This window comes from Panthera tigris, chromosome A1, assembly GCF_018350195.1.
Source record: "Panthera tigris isolate Pti1 chromosome A1, P.tigris_Pti1_mat1.1, whole genome shotgun sequence".
Lineage (NCBI taxonomy): Eukaryota > Metazoa > Chordata > Mammalia > Carnivora > Felidae > Panthera > Panthera tigris.
This window is the reverse complement of record NC_056660.1, coordinates 104,036,353-104,053,563: the sequence shown is the minus strand read 5'-3', so window position 1 is coordinate 104,053,563 and position 17,211 is coordinate 104,036,353. Positions and strand designations below refer to the sequence as shown.

General features: G+C 42.7%; 1 protein-coding gene and 1 long non-coding RNA gene across 6 annotated transcripts in view; one reads left to right on the top strand and one right to left on the bottom strand.

Moving 5' to 3' along the window:
- Positions 1 to 17,211, top strand: part of MARCHF3 (membrane associated ring-CH-type finger 3) — a 147,529-nt gene that overhangs the window by 81,444 nt on the left and 48,874 nt on the right. Inside the window, exon 1 of one of the 2 annotated variants that reach the window (XM_042983012.1) lies at positions 15,477 to 15,973. The exons of the other annotated variant lie outside the window; for it this stretch is intronic. The gene's annotated coding sequence lies outside the window, so the exon portion shown is untranslated. Of the gene's footprint in view, positions 1 to 15,476; positions 15,974 to 17,211 lie in introns of those variants that run through there. 2 annotated transcript variants of the gene reach the window in all.
- The window catches only part of LOC102950014, a 120,512-nt gene that overhangs the window by 64,474 nt on the left and 38,827 nt on the right, over positions 1 to 17,211 (bottom strand). For all 4 annotated transcript variants that reach the window (XR_006216527.1, XR_006216526.1, XR_006216529.1 and 1 more), the window contains one exon: positions 14,186 to 14,237. This is a non-coding gene — a long non-coding RNA (uncharacterized LOC102950014). The remainder of the gene's footprint in view (positions 1 to 14,185; positions 14,238 to 17,211) is intronic.

Below are 17,211 nucleotides of genomic sequence, written 5' to 3'. Positions count from 1 at the left end.
CTTGTCTTGGTTGGTTTTAGTTACTGACTTGGACTCACGGTGGGGTTGCAATTACTAATGGGCCGTCGGAGGTGCTTAGTAGCCCTCCTTTTGCCTCCCAAACAAGCAACCACCCCCACTAAGAAGATACGGTCTCCCTCCCTGGCTCTTGGCTTTAAGGGTCACTTTCATGGGCTGTCAGTTACTCTGGCTTCTCATCAGCAGATAAAGCCTAGGGTCCTACCTGGTGCAGGGAGCATCAATTTTTACTGGAAGCTAAAAAGCCTTGGAGACCTGGGGGAATAAATCCCCTACTGGAGACATTAACGATCTCTAGGTGAGGGGAAAGCCAGGCTGGCCCCGCTTGCCTCACCCTCTCGTCTCCCAGCCCCCAGAGCTCAGGAAGCTTCCTGATTAAGAGCAGCTTTCACACTTTTTAACGTTTTGTTTTTTTTTTAACTGTAGCCCTCAAGGATCAGTTTTACATGGCAATCCAGCACACCCAAACACGAGACAGAACTTACCTTGCAAAGTACAAAGGACGCCAGCCCTTGTTTTTTGCCTAATTCCATTTAATTCTGTGTCTTCCTTAAGTGCTGCCCAAGACACTTGTGGATTTCACAAGCCACCAGTAAGTCACCCCCCAGAGGACGAGAAACACCGTCCCCGACTAGCAGAATACCTGTGTTTGAAGGTGGGCAGGGGCTGCAGAAACAGGTCCTCCCAGGAGAACGTGCGCCTCTGCTCTGCGGTTGGCTAGTCTGTGCTTGAATGTCTGCCCGGCAACTCTGAGGAGCCAGGCAGGTGCTGCACGCTTTCCCTGTGGCTTCACAACCACCACCAGGAGGTCTGAGTACTGCAACGACCCTCATTGTACAGATGAGCCTCAGCTGACGGAAGAAGCTGGAGGTGCCAGCTGGGAGAGCCAGATTTCAAAGGCGATCGCTCTGACTCTGAACCCGCTTGTAACCTTGACCCTACCTGCTCAAAGCCCACTGGTAACCACTCATTACCCGCAGGGTAGGGTTGAACTTTTTAACCTCTGTAGCTTCATTTTACTCCTTTCCTCCTCCCTCCCTCTGCACTACAGCCCGAAGGAACTTCCTTCAGCTGTGCTGACACTCTAGGACTTCCTGGAACTCTCTTCTCCCTTTGCTTGGTTTGCTCCTCTTATTTAGACCTTATCTAGGTGTCAGCTTAAACCTCATTTCCTCTGGGACCTGTGCCCACCCCACCCCCACCCTCCACAGTCACGATAAGCGCCTCCCTGTGAACGTGCAGACCACGGTGTATTTTTCTCTGCCCTGTTGCACATGTTTCTATCTCCAGGGGTGTGCTGGTAAATGTCCAGCAACCAGCTCTCTGGGGAATAGGGGGCGGCGGGCGGGGGGAGGGGGGGTGATTTAGCATTTGCCCATTTCCTTGGTGTAAATACTTCCACACTTGCCAATTTGAAGCCATCAACATGGCTTCACTGAATATGAACTTGGAAAGGCATCAATGGGATTGTGCAAACGGGCTCCAGCGCATACCGCTGGATGTCGGTCTCATCCTCTCTGACCTGGGGGAAGGCAAGGATCATCTCTGTCTTGCTGACCATTGTATATCTCCTCGGTGAATAAGAAGGGCAGGCAAGGGCAAGAAAATGGGCTGGTGTTTTGAGACATATTAAGATAGTGAAATGTGTTGCTTCTTCCCAATGAGTAAGGAAGGAATGGGAGAGGAAAGGGTAAAGGCCGGGTGTAATAAAAATAATAACCAACAGGGGGGTGCCTGGGTGGCTCGGTTGGTTGAGCATCTGACTTCCCCTCATGGTGTGATCTTGCAGTTTGTTGAGTTTGAGCCCCACACTGGGCTCTCTGCTGTCAGCCCAGAGACTGCTTCGGATCCACCCTCTCCCTCTCTCTCTGCCCCTTTCCCGCTCCCACTTGTGCTCTCTCAAAAAATAAACACTTAGAAAAAATAATAAGAGTAACCAACAATCACTGCTTCCTTACAGACTATACCATATTTCCACACACACTGCATCATGTGATTGTTTTCACAGAAAAGTTAGGAGGAGGGGTGTTATTTAGTCGATGAAACTATCTCCCCAAAGGCATAGTGATCTACACAGGATTACACAGTTCACACCTGAGCTAGAACAAAGTTTTTCTTGAGTTTTAGCCCCATGTCCGTTTACTGTTCAGGGTGGCTTCCCATATCGACGTCCCTGCTTGTTGTGAGAAAAAAGACATTTGGGCAAATGCAGAGATTGAAGCAGAGAGGATAATGGTGCAGGGAAGAGCAAGGACTGCCCAGGTGTGAGGAATGTTGTGCCTGTGCACGTGTGCACACAGGCCAGCCACACATGACACAGTATCTTGGGAAAGGAATACCAAGTGAGTGACAGAGCCATTGGTGACAAGACCCCTCAGCAGTGAGAGATGGGATTGTGAGCACTTAAGAGTGGGGCTTAAATAAGGCAATCCTGAGAAATAAAACCAAAGCAGGAGGCATTACAATCCAAGACTTCAAGCTGTATTACAAAGCTGTACTCATCAAGACAGTATGGTGCTGGCACAAGAACAGACCCTCAGACCAACGGAACAGAACGGAGAACCCAGAAATGGACCCACAAACATATGGCCAACTAATCTTTGACAAAGCAGGAAAGAATATCCAACGGAAAAAAGACCGTTTCTTCGGCAAATACTGTTGGGAAAACTGGACAGCGCCATGCAGAAGAATGAACTTGGACCACCTTCTTACACCATACATAAAAATAAACTCAAAATGGATGAAAGACCTACACATAAGGCAGGAAGCCATCCAAATCCTAGAGGAGAAAACAGGCAACAACCTCTTTGACCTTGGCCACAGCAACTTCTTACTTGACATGTCTCCAGAGGCAAGGGAAACAAAAGCAGAAATGAACTATTGGGATCTCATCAAAATAAAAAGCTTCTGCACAGCAAAGGAAACAATCAGCAAAACTAAAAAGCAACCGATGGAATGGGAGAAGGTATTTGCAAATGACATATCAGATACAGGGTTAGTATCCAAAATCTATAAAGAACTTACAAACTCAGGGGCACCTGGGTGGCTCAGTCAGTTAAGCATTTGACTCTGGCTCGGGTCATGATCTCACGGTTTGTGGGTTCGAGCCCCGTATCGGGCTCTCTGCTGACATCTCAGAGTCTGGAGTCTGCTTCGGATTCTGTCTCTATCTCTCTCTGCCCCTCCCCAACTCACGCTCTGTCTCTCACTCAAAAGTAAACAAACAGTAAAAGAAAAAAAAAAACAAAAAAAAACCCTTACAAACTCAACACCCAAAAAACAAATAATCCAGTGAAGAAATGGACAAAAGACTTGAATAGACACTTTTCCAAAGAAGACATCCAGATGGCCAACAGACACATGAAAAAGATGCTTAATGTCACTCCTCATCAGGGAAATACAAGTCAAAACCACCATGAGATACCACCTCACACCTGTCAGAATGGCTCACATCAACAATTCAGGCAACAACAGATGTTGGCGAGGATGCAGAGAAAGAGGATCTCTTTTGCATTGTTGGTGGCAATGCAAACCGGTGCAGTCACTCTGGAAAACAGTGTGGAGGTTCCTCAAAAAATTAAAAATAGGAGTGCCTGGGTGGCTCAGTCAGTTGAGTGTCCAACTTTGGCTCAGGTCATGATCTCACCCTTCGTGGGTTCGAGCCCTGCATTGACAGCTCAGAGCTGGAGCCTACTTTAGAATCTGTGTCTCCCTCTCTCTCTGCCCTCCTCAGCTCACACTCTGTCCCTCTCTCTCAAAAATAAACATAAAAAAAATTTTAAATTAAAAATAGAACTATCCTATGATCCAGCAATTGCACTACTAGGTATTTATCAAAAAGATAAATTCAAAGGGGCACATGCACCCCTGTGTTTATAGCATCACTATCGACAATAGCCAAAGTATGGAAAGAGCCCAAATGTCCATCAACAGATGAATGGATAAAGAAGATGTGGTATGTGTGTGTGTGTACATGTATGTATATATACATATGTATACATATGTATATATGTACATATGTATATGTACATGTGTATATATACATATATATATATAATGTAATATTAGTGATCAAAAAGAATGAAACCTTGCCATCTTCAACAACGTGGATGGAACTGGATTGTATTATGTAAGCAAAATAAGTCATTCAGAGAAAGACAAATATCATATGATTTCACTCATGTGGAATTTAAGATACAAAACAGATGAACATATGAGAAGGGAAGCAAAAATAAGATAAAAACAGAGAGGCAAACCATAAGAGACTCTTACATACAGAGAACAAACAGGGTTGCTGGTGGGGTGTTGGGTGGGGGAAGGGCTAAAGGGGTGAGGGGCATTAAGGAGGACACTTGTTGGGATGAGCCCTGGGTGTTCTACGTAAGAGATGAATCACTAAATTCTCTTCCTGAAATCATTATTATGCTGTATGTTACCTAACTTGGATTTAAATTAAAAAAAAAAAAAGAGTGAGGTTTAAAGAATTGGATACCTGGGTTCAGATTCTGTTCCACCCCTTGGCTGTGTGACCTTGGTCTTGTAACCTTTTTGTGCCATCATTTCCCGCTACTACTAATCAACGCTCAGAGGACTGCTATGAAGACTAAATTGGATAATCCATGCCGAATGCTTACAGCTGGGCTTGTTCCATAGTGCACCCTCAATATTATTTTTCTAACTTCCATTACAGTGTGGGGTGTTTTGTTTTTTTTTTTTTTTGTCTCTTCTGTTAGACACTGAGGTACTTTCTCATGCTTTATTGATGTCGATCATAGGAAAAGAAAACCTTGCAATGGAGTAGCGCGTTAGTCCAAGTAGAGATACAGTTGCACTGGGTGTTTGAGCTCAGTGTGTTTCTGGGGAAGTTGCAAAACACGTTAAAAAAAGAGAGAGAGAAAAAGAAAAAAGTCTTGGGGTGCCTGGGTGACTCAGTCGGTTGAGCACCTGACTCTTGATTTCGGCTCAGGTCATGATCTCAACGTTTCGTGAGTACGAGTCCCGCGTCGGACTCTGCACTGACCGTGTGAAGCTTGCTTGGAATTCTCTCCCTCTCTCTCTGCCCCTCCTGGGCTCTCTCTGTCTCTTTCTCAAAAATAAATAGACTTAAAAAAAGAAAAAAGTCTTGAGATAGTCACAGAATCCAAATGAAACTCAGTCAGACTTTTCCCACGGAAAGCACTGAGGATTTCCCTTTTCCATGTAGATTCACTGGCGGCTTTACATGGCCTACGACATGCTTTGCAAAAGACAATCATGAGTAAAGTGTACAGACACGTTAAATTTCATCTAATATAATGATTTATCCTGTATCCTTTTCTTACCCTGTGTGGTATATAGTTATTTCTCTGTGTTTTCTTTCTATGTCTGTGTCTACGGTCCTCACTTTAGATGGCACACCCCTTTAGGGCAGGGCCCGTGTTTGCTTTTGAACCAAGAGCATGGTCTTTATATTCTTAAAATTACATTACAAAAGTAAAACAAAGGTTAGTATTTTGTGATGTGTGAAAATTACATGAAATTCAAATTTTATTTTCCGGGAATGAAGTTTTATTTGAAGTTTTTTATAGCCAGGCAATGTAGCTAATATTGCCTGTGGCCTTTTTCACACTACAATGGCGGAGTTGAGTCTTTGTAACAGAGATCATAGGGCCTGCCTGCGAAGCCTAAAATATTTCCTGTCTGGCTCTTTACAGAAAAGGTTTGCTGACTTCGGTCCTAAAATAACTAGTAGGTCTCCTAAAAAGTTGCTATCCCCTCCCCTATTGAGATTCAAGGTTTTGATTGTTTATCAAACCACACAGGGAGTGGTAGAAACTGTGCTGCGATAACCTTTTTTTTTTAATGTTTATTTATGTATTTTGAGAGAGAGCGCGCACACACGTGCCTGTGCACACAAGCGGGGAAGGAGCAGAGAGAGAGGGAGAGAGATAATCCCCAACAGCCTCCCCGCTCTCAGCACGGAGCAGATGTGAGGCTCAATCCCATGACCCTGAGATCATAACCTGAGCCTAAATCAAGTCAGACGCTCAACTGCGCCACCCAGGTGCTCCTGTGATGCCATTTTTTTAAAAGCCACAGTGTGATTAAATAGCTCCAAATGCTCAAGAAGGCTTCCTTTCGGTGTCTAAGATAAGCTGTCATGGGGAAATGAAGTAAGTTTTAGGTAAGAAATACAAGGCAGGAAGACCCCCAACCTTGAGTCTCAGCACCATGATTCTCTAAACCAGCAATGGTGGCCAACATTGCACAGGGCCGTGTAGATCAGCTAACATGATGATAACGTTGTTATAAGATACTGTCACTGCACACTGACCCCTTAGAGGACCTGACTCTCATTTCCTTCCCAGACCTCTTCCACAGGCTGGGTGCGAACAATGGTGGTGCGGGGTCCGGGTGACTGCCACCAGCGCCACCAGCAGAAGGACCCCCCCAGGCGCTTCCCTAAGCCGTCACCGATAAACCAACACATGAATGAAGGAGTGTGCTTTTCTGGGATCAGGGCCCAAGTGCAAACAGTGCCTCTGCCAGAATCTTCCTTTAATGTTACGCTGGACCTCAGTCCTGCCTTATTCAGACTATACTCTGAGGGACGCTACTGTCACATATATAACACATGCTTTGGCTTCAGTTTTGAAAAACCAAGCACAGTTTTGAGAACTGTTTCTAACGAGTGTGAATTTTCCCACCTGTTTCTCTTTTTTTCTTTTTTTCCTATTTATTACACTTCCCTGTTGGGTGGCTGATGTCAACGTTTTCCCCCACAGTTGAGAGAAGGCAACAACGTTTTTAAAAACTAGGTTTGAACTTCTAATCTCACCCGCAGTGTTAGGAAGCTCCTGAAAGGCGGCTCAGCACGAGGGGCTTTAGAGGACTGAGGCCTCATTTTCCACACTTATCCTTGAGGATCTCTCTCTTCCCACAGTACTTAGTAATTGTTTATCAGTTTTCTGTGAAATTCTGAACATAACTTTGCTGAACCAGAGTCAGTTGTAAGGCACCAACGTAGTTAACATCTCTGTCTGTTCAGTGATAATGTGGTCTCAACGCTGTGTTCTTTCTATAATAGAAAATTGGAGGGGATTTTGTGAACTGATGGGTTTTACACTTTCCATCACTCCTAATGATGCTCGTTAATTTGTTTTTATATTTATTTATTTTTGAGAAAGGGAGCGCCAGGGGGCTGGGACCGAGGGACAGAGGATCCAACGTGGGCTCTGCTCTGACAGCAGAGAGCCCAATACGGGTCATGAGATCATGACCTGAGCCAAAGTAGGTCTCGGCTGAGCCACCCGGGCACCCCATGCTCATTAATTTTTGAAAAGCAAAGCTTCTCACAATGATTTACTTTAAAAAAAAAAAAAAGCATAAAACATAATATACACCTGCACTACAATTAGAATGGCCATCTGGCAAAAAAAAAAAAAAAAAAAACCCATATATATACATACATATATATATGTATATATATCTCACTGTTTAGCATCAAAGATCAGGTTAATTGAGGCTGTATCAGTGTCAAGGAGAAAGAGAGATAAACCAAGATCTGCTGATGGATAAGGAGTAGAACTTCTCCACTCAATCCTTATTATTCACAGATTCCACAACTGAGAATTCACCTACTTGTGAAAATTTATTTGTAACCCCAAAATCAATACTTGCAGTGCTTTCACGGTGATTTGCAGACACGCACAGGGTAGCAAAAAATTCAAGTCACCTGACACACATGTTCCCAACTGAGGTCGAGCAAGGCGACGCTCAGCTCTTTCAGATCTCATAATATAAACAAGTGTCCTTTTCCCACTGTGCCTGTGTGGGCTTTTTGTTGGTGATTTTGCTCTTTAAAATGGCAGAAATGCCGATGTGCTTTCTAGTGTCCCCAAGCACAAGAAGGCTACAATAGGTCTTACAGAGAAAAACAGAAGTTCGATAACTTGCATTATCTAACTTCTATAAGAAGAAGAGTCACATAAGTTTAATTCAGGCATGGGTTGTAGTATTGTGGGCCCTGGGTTCACTGTTAATGAATCAACAAAACATGTTAAATAAGTATCTTTAAACAGAAACACACATAAAGTAAGGTTATGTAGTGACGAAAGGTTATCACTTGATGAAAATGTTATGCCCAGAGCCTTGCGGGAACCCAGCACTGGGTTCCTGTTAGGAGCAATGGTTCAGCATTGGCTAATTCAGCATTGACAGCAATTTACAGAACATAACAACCTCGAGTAATAGGAATCCAGTGGTATTTGGATTCCCTTTCTATTCAATTTTCCTATATGGGACTTAAGTACCTTTAGTCCAGAAGGATCTCTGGCTGTTAAAATTACAGTGACTTTTTAAGTAATTATAAGTTATTTTTAAAGCACCAACAAGGATGTCTTCCAGTTCTTCCAAGATCATTAGAGCTGTCTTATCTCTGAATACTGTCCCATGTTCCAAAGGTGGTGGTACCGCAGGTGGTCACTCGCACGATGGTACAGGTAAGGTTAGGGGATCAGAAGGAAATGGAGACACGGGTAGAAGCCAGGAGAGTGCTAGTTGCTAGTTTGTGTTCTTTCATTTCAACCACTCTGGAGATCTTTCGTCTATCCTGGCTAAACAGTTGATACCATTTGGGGAAGCCTTCCTTTCAAGTGAAAAAGAAAGGGCGTGGGGGACGGGGAGGTATATAGGTGAGACGCTGGTCCTAACCTTCTCTAATAGGGAAGGTATACCCAACAGGGTGGTGTTGTCTGTGAAAAATTAATAATAACAGAGTTTCAGCTGAGGGTCACCTGTTATAATCAACCTCTGGCATAAGGTTCTGTTTGTTGTAGAACTGGACACTAATTGGAATTTGTACCTGTGTTATCATCACACAGTATCCAAAAAAATGGGCAACCTCTGGCAACTTTCATGAGGTTTTCTAAGGAAAAGAGCCATTGCAACTTTAGTGACTAATATATCCACAGAATTCACTTTTACTCAAAGAGAGGACAATCTTAGACTTCTCCCCTACTCCCCAGATACCTGATTATAATAGCAAAGGAGATCACTGTATTTTTCCCCCTTGTTTGTAAGAAATAAGGAAAATTATTTATTTTGGCTTCTGAAAAACTGACGAACTGTGACATTTTCTTCATTGTAATGCACATGTGAAGTTATTTCCCCCAAACCAGATTCTAATTTTCTATAATTCAGTAGGACAGCTCGCAGAACTTTCTTGCCTACAGTTTGAAAGTGCTATGGGGAAAAATTAAATCATGGCACAAAAAGGGAAGTGAATGAGTTGTGATACCCAGGAAAATATGTGGTGACTCACAGATATGAAAAGAAGTTTCATCTGCAGCCTGAGACTTTGGGAATACTAAGGAAAGTGACTCGGCTTTCAGTTTTTTTTTGTATTTTCTCTGTTTTGTCCTCCACGTTAACTCCCAACTTGGGGAGAGGAGGGGAATGTTCAATAGAATCAGATCAACAGAGCTGAGAATTATGCTCTCCTCTCCTCTAAGTTGGTAAAATGTGAATTGAAAAAGTCCGAGGAACTCATCAGCATCCATGATGGCCATTGCAACTGCATATTATAAAAGTTAATCATGAAATCTTGTAGCTGTTCCACACTGTCTTGCCCAAGCATTAAATACCAAGAATTCTTCTTGTTTCAAAATTTGAGTCTTATCAAAAGAGCATGTACTTTCCCGTTAAGCAAATGCAGTCCTACTCAATGTATTAGGAAACTCTGAAGTTTTTTGTGGAATATACTTGTCATAACTGGAGAAATCACCAACTTTGTTAACTCCAACTTTGGAGGGGGAAAAAAAGTTTTCAGTTCCATTCCTCTTGCCCTACCTAGTCTTCCTTATCACCCCCGCCAGAATGACTAAGGGCACCTTGCATCATGTAGACACTTCATCAGTATTAAATAATAATTATGGGAGCCTGGCAGAGAAATTGAGATCAGAGAGGGGAGTTTGGGTGGCTCACTTGGTTAAGCATCCGACTCTTGGACAATTTCAGCTCTGGTCATGATCTCAAGTTTCGTGGGTTTGAACCCTGCGTCGGGCTCTGCACTGGCAGTGCAGAGCCTGCTTGGGATGCTCTCTCTGCCTCGCTCTCTGCCCCTCCCCCGCTCACACTGTCTCTGTCTCTCTCAAAATAAATAAGTAAACTTTAAAAAAAATCTTAAAGAAATTGAGGTCAGAGATGGAGCTATCAAGTTTTTCCACGAACTTCAGGGGGCTGGGAAAATCACAGAATCCCTTTGCTTTGGTTTCCTCATTTCTGAAACAAGTGAAAATATCCACCAGTTCTCCTAAGGCCACATGGTTTAAATATACAATTGATGGGCAGGCAATTTGGATATAGAAATTCCAAACAGGAACGTAAATGATGCTTTAGAAAAGTTTGGCTGATTATTACAGCTCCTGTTTATAGATTTGTCTTCTCTAGCAAGGATATGAGTCATGTTAAGTATATGGATTTTTCATCTAAATTGGCATGTCTCTGGTTAAAAAGAAACAAGCTAACCAAATGTTAATTTAGGCACATTGTATTTATGTGGGGGGGCGGGGCGGGCGGGGAAGAGAGAGTATCCTGTCTGGGTCATTTCGTCTCTCCACTGTTGACATCTGCGGCCGCCACCAAGGTGGGGAAGGACGGGCCACTGGAGGATTCACTCATGAACCTGGTGTTGGAGTCCATTGATGACCGTGTTACGTCACTGTAGTGCTTTTTACGTGAGGGTATTTGCACAGGTACCACTCCATTTTATAATGACAACGCCCTGAGGAGCTCCTTGAGGACTATTTAGTTCTCATGTATTACTGATGAAGAGCCAAAGCTGAGGGAATGTAAATGATACAGTGGGGTCCCCATGCCTGTCCGAGGCAAAGCATCCAGGGCCTCTGGGGTCTGACCCAGGGGTCTTCCCACTAAACCAGCTGCTTCCTGGAGCAGGCTGCCTTGGAGAGGGGTTGTTGCATATCCTTCCCTGGATATCTCTAGTGTCATGTCTGCACCTAGAGAAGAAAGGAAGTGGTCTTGGTTGATTTTGGATTATTTATGATGAGGACATAGGCCTTTTTGAGTTTGGGGTTGGCTTGCCCTTGTTTGGTTTTTGTGTTTATCATTTTCCAAAGGTGGTTTAATGTGCTTCCCCTCTTGAGGGCTATAGGATGTTATTTGTTTATCCTTTTTAGTCTAAATATGATAAAAATACATTTTATTTTGGAAAATACAAAAAGCCTACACAATAAAAACGAAACAAGAATTGCTTATTACCTGGAGAAAACCACTGTTCACATGTTGATATAGCATCTTTCTCCCTTTGGTAGTTGAAATTATAGATAGGTATTTGTATAGCCTACTTTTTTTTCATATGGCCTTATAGCCTTATATTGTATTTACCAGTGCCAGTACACCTGTAGTATAAAAGTAATGTTAACGGCCCCACTAATAATCCATGAAATGGGTATGATCTGTTTACTTAATCTTTCCCCTACTTTTGGACAGTTGTCTGTGCCACTTGAAAGGAACACTGGAGAATATAAAAGAGAAGTGTGGGTGTGGACTGTGCATACATCCCTGTTTGCATTTCTGATCATGCCCCTAAAATGGATTCCATAAAGAAAAGACTCAAGCATTATATCCTAAAAGAAAGATTCCTGAAAAGAAAGGTCTAGCCATTGTAAGACTAGCAGCAGAAACCAGCAAATTGCTCTGCACTGTGTGTGGAGGCTCATCACCCTTGCCCATGTCATCTCTGCCCAGCCTACCCCAGTCATCCACCCTCTGCATAGAGTGTCATCAAGGATTGTAGGTTACCTTTTACATGGCCTGAGCATCACCAGGAAGGAAATTGGGAACTTGGTTAAATTTTGCTTTATGGATTTTTATTTTATTTTATTATCATTTTTTATTTTCGTTTATGGATTTTATCTTCATTTTTTGCTTCATGGATATATACGTGTACATATACACTTTTTATATTATCACCTTTTTGGCATTTCCTGCTGTATTAATCAGTGTTCTTCAAACAAGCATAACCAACAGAATAGGAGATGATAGATTGATGATGATGATGATAGCTGATAGATAGATAGATATAAAGAGATTTATTATAAGGAATTAACTCATGTGATTATGGGGGCTGACAGGTTTCAAGATCTGCAGGGTTAACAGGCAAGCTGGAGACCCAGAAGGGCCAATGATGTAAATTCTAGGTCATAGGCCGGCAGATGTGAGACCCAAGGAAAGCCAGTGTTTCAGTGAGAATCTGAAGGCAGGAAAAAGTACATCCCCGTGCAAAGGCAGTCAGGCAGGAGGAACTCCCTCTCATTCAAGGGAGACTCAGCCTTTTGTTTTATTCAGGTCTTCACCTTATTGGATGAGACCCACCCACATAAGAGAGAGCAATCTGCTTTACTCAGTCTATGGATTTAAATGTGAAACTCATCCAAAAATATCCCTCACAGGAACACCCAGAATAATATTTGACCGAAGATCTGGGCACCCTGTGGCCCAGTCAAATTGACACATAAAATTAACCATTACACCCTCAATCCTGTGCCTCCGTGGCCTGCCTACCTATCCCTACTATTCCCTACAGGTGACTCTGAAATAGCAACCTTTTTTTTTTTTTTCTTTACAACAATAGCTATTTCTAGTGGCTTTGTTACTTCGTATCATTCAGAAACAGAAGGGACAGGCTTCCTCAACTTGTGCACATGGTATCTTGTGACAAATAGAAACCTGGTCATAAGATTCCAGCACCAGCTCATAAGAGCTCAGTCACCTGAATACGGAAGTAATAGTACCATTTCAACTATAGCCAGCCGTTTTATCACCATGGGAAAAATAATCTATCCATGACTTCCAAGTCAGGGTCCCACAGAGATCCAGCTTCCACCATGCTTCTACTCAAGCCACAGATCAGGAACCTAAGTCTTGGTAGATCTTCGAGCCACAGATCCTCCTTTTCTGCACTTTCAAAGGGTTTTGAATTGACGGGAAAATGGGAACTGCTTTACCTCTGAAGTATTTTGTATCTTCATTTACTTAGTCATTTATTCATGTATTCATTCATTCTTTGATTTTTTAAACAACACACGCCATGTCAGCTTAAGGAGACTACGTGCATAGGAGGGAATAGGAAGGGAAATTAGAGATTCTTTATTTTAGAGATACTTGCAAGCCATGTTTAGGTTAAGAGTTCAAATTCATAGTCCGCCTATTAATGACCTGTACCAACGAGCACCTGATTCCAAGTCTGGTCATGAACAAAAAAGGATTATTCAGGATTCTCCTTCAATTAAAAACAAAAAACAAAACTCCACACACATAAAAGGATTATTCAAGATTCACGGAAAAAAATAAAATGTTGGCAACCATTAAATAGCAGAGGGGATACTGGACTGCCTAGAAGTTAGGGGCACCTGGATGGATCAGTCAGTTAAGCGTCCGACTCTTGATTCGGACTCCGGTCGTGATCCCAGGGTCATGGGATCAAGCCCCACGTTGGACTCTGCACCTCTCTCCCCCAAAAAGAAAAAAAAAAACACACTTAAAGAAGTCAGATAGAAAGGATTGTACTTCTAAGTAAGAGAACTAACTGTTTCAGCCCTTTGTTGCATGACTTTAAACTTGGATCCAGAATTTGATATTAAGATAGTGAATTCATTTATTCATTCAGTGAGTCAGCAGATATTTTTAGGAGCTCATTATGTGCCAGGCACTTGTTAAAAAGTATTGGGTCTTTTTGCAACAACATGGACAGATCTAGAGAATATAATGCTAAGCAAAATAAGTCACTCAGAGAAAGACAAATACCATCTGATTTCACTCATATGTGGAATTTAAGAAACAAAACAAACAAGGGACTCCTGGATGGTCCAGTCAGTTAAGCAACTGGCTCTTGATTTTGGCTCAGGTCGTGATCTCACAGTTCATGGGGTCGGGCCCAACATCAGGCTCTGCATGGAGCCTGCTTGGGATTCTCTGTCTCCCTCTCTCTCTCTCCCTCTCTCTCAAAATTAAAAAAATAAACTTAAAAAAAATAAATAAATAAAAGAGACTAACCAAAAAACAGACTCTTAACTAGAGAACTGATGGTTACCAGAGGGCAGGTGGCAGGGGCGGGGGAGGTGGGGGAATGGGTGAAATAAGCGAAGGGGGTTAAGGGTACACTTACCATGACGAGAATGGAGTCATGTAGAGAATTGTTGAGTCACTACATTGTACACCTGAAATTAATACAACACTGTATGTTAACTGGAGTTAATTTTTTTAATTAAAATTTAAAAAAACTTTAAAGCATTAGATCTCAATAATATTGTTTTTAAAAAGAAGAAGAAGAAGGTAGAGAAGAGCTAGAAGGTAGAGGGAAGATCTATAAACTATACGTTTTAGTGTGGTCTTCCCAATGGCTGCATTGCCATTAAAGAAGATTGCTCATGTAAAGAAACCACGTATGTTTTGTAGTTTAAAAAATAATGCAGTTTACTGAAGCAGATTGGAGTTTTATTCCTTGAAACTAATAAAAGAGGCTTATGGGAGTTGGAAAGAAATAAAGACAATGACTTTACAATCATTTGTAGATACACAAGTATCTTTAGATGGCCTTTTTACTCTTTTTAATGAAACTATCCAAAAACCTCCACAGTAATGGGCAATTCACCTAGGAACTCATCTTCATTATTTGTGTAATTTTTAATTCTCCAAGCTTTTAGTTTCGTGTACATCAAAAACCACTTAAGGGCTGTAAAAAGATACTGAAGAGAATGCTACATTTAGAGCAGAAAATTCTGTTATTGAATTTACCATAGTGATCATCGGTTGTAAATCTAAGCAATCAGTCCAGTTTATGAATAGACCAAGCTAGAGAAATCAGCATGCCTCATTTGCATACATACACACCGTCATCATGGATTAGCTTTGGTTGCATTTTCTCCCCTGGCAAACAGGACACATATTTTATGTCACCTTGAAAGGAGAACTTAATAAAAAGCATGATAGGTATATTCAACCTCTTTCAAGTGTCCAGATCCTTACAACCCGATATCCAAAAAGTCGGACATTTCCCTTTCTGCATATCCCTCCTTTACTGAAAGAACATGTATTTGTCTCATGTACCTAGTAAACATCTAAGTGGGCCCAGTGCTGAGCACTGTGTAAACAAGATAAGTGAGGGCCTGGTTTTAGGAGTGTTGACATCAACGGATGGAAATGAAATGACAGACTCCATTTAATTGTCTCCTCTGTTGTTAGGAAAGTCCAAAGACATGCCCTCCCCAGCAAAGAGCAGGACCATTCATTCCTCTGTGTCCATCTTAAATGCTTCAGGGTAGCTACCTCATCTGGGGCCACAATGGTACCTGGCTCTTGGGCAAACCCATGGAAGATAAAGGGAAGGTTCCAAGAGTAATCGTGGCTCATCTGGCTCCCCAGAGCCTCAGATTTGCCTGCCAGCAAAAACAAAGGGAGACAGTTTTATATTCTGTATTGGATTCATGCTATGTTTTAAGGTAATACTCTCTACAAACCTCGCCTCCTAATACGTAATTTCTTTTAGATTCCTAGGATGCCTCTGTGTGTGTGTGTGTGTGTGTGTGTGTGTGTGTGTGTTCTGTCTCAACCCGCTGTTCCCCTGGCACGTTCTGGTCCATCTGCCCCAGCCCAGGATCCCCAGGGTCACACCACCCAGTGACAAGATGCATCAGGCCCACCTCTGTCCCTCCCCAGAGCTTCATGTAGTATTCTAATAATAATGACAGAGACCGCTGAGTGGACACACAATGGGCGAGGCACTTTACATACCCTGTCAGGTGAGGGCACGACCACTCTGTAAGGAAGTCACTTTCTCTTTTTCACAGATGGGCAAATTGATGTGCAGGGAAGTCAAGTCACTTATCCAAAACCGAGCCCTGGTAACTGGTGGCAAGAGCCAGTATTCAAAACCGTGTGCCTGATTCCTAAGCTCCTGAGTTGTTTTTGTTTTTGTCTTTTGCTTCCCCACTCTGCCTGTCAAAGCAGTTTGTTGCCTCCCCTATTAGTGTCAGTACTGTAATAAATGTCTCTTGGCTTGAACAGAAATACTGAAAGCGACAGTGTACCCTGGAGACCTGTGCGGTTGCCGTGGCCCTGGCCCAATCATTGCAGCGAGCAGTGTTTGCTGTGTACTTTAGATACATTGTTTCATTTCATTCTCAAATACGAAATGGGCACCATTTTATCCCCAGCTTGAGGAGTCATAACTGGTAGACGGAAGAGCCAGGATTCAAACCAACAGTGTTCAACTCCAAATCCCATATGCTGAATCACTGCAGCAGAGAGAGCTTTGCAGAGAGAGCTTTCTCCCACTTGGTATTTTAGAAAGAAAATTCCAACACTTTTTAGCGGGGAGGCGAGTGATTTCTGGCATCTATGCTAGTCAAGTTGACCATTGCCACTGGATGTGACGGCACCTGCTGTCCTCCTGTTGTGCTCATAGGACAACTTTGCAGTGGGGATTACACTTCAGTAGTCCCCGGGCTCCATGGCTAAAGTCCACGATGGTAAGATTTTATGGTGACTAGTTAGCATTAAGATGGCATTATATTATAATCATTAATTGAATACATTGACGTTTTATTGGATTGAAGAAAATAAAGAGGGTATTATATGGGGCCTGTGTGTGTATGTGTGTGTGTGTGTGTGTGTGTGTGTGTGTGTACTAGAAGATACGCATTAGCCAAGAAGTCAGGACCCGAAGATACTACCGGAGGTCCAAATATCTGAGTAACAATATTACTTTCTGACAGAGAACTATTTACTAGAAAGATTCTCAGTAGGAATCGAATTGCTTTTATTAGTTTATTTATAGTGTGCACTTCCTTTTTCACCTCTCTTTCAAAAGAGGGTATTTGCACTTTTGCAGAATGTGTGAAAGTCCTCCATTTACAAAGTCCTGGGAGATATTTTTCTGCCAGTACCTTGGTTCAGCAGCTCTCAGGGAGTTCCAGTGAAGCCCGCCGGGGGTGGGGAGGGGAGGGGGGGAGCGTCTGTCCTGCTCCTCCTCTCTGGCATGCATTTCCTAAGCCATTCCCCCTGCTTAGAGCAGGACACCCACACTGGCGTCTGCAGGGCCACTTGGGAAGCTCTTCTGATCCGGGTCTCCCTGTTATCCCTCTTCTCACTGCTTTATTATTCTGCACTCAATTTCAAACTAAATAGAAATGC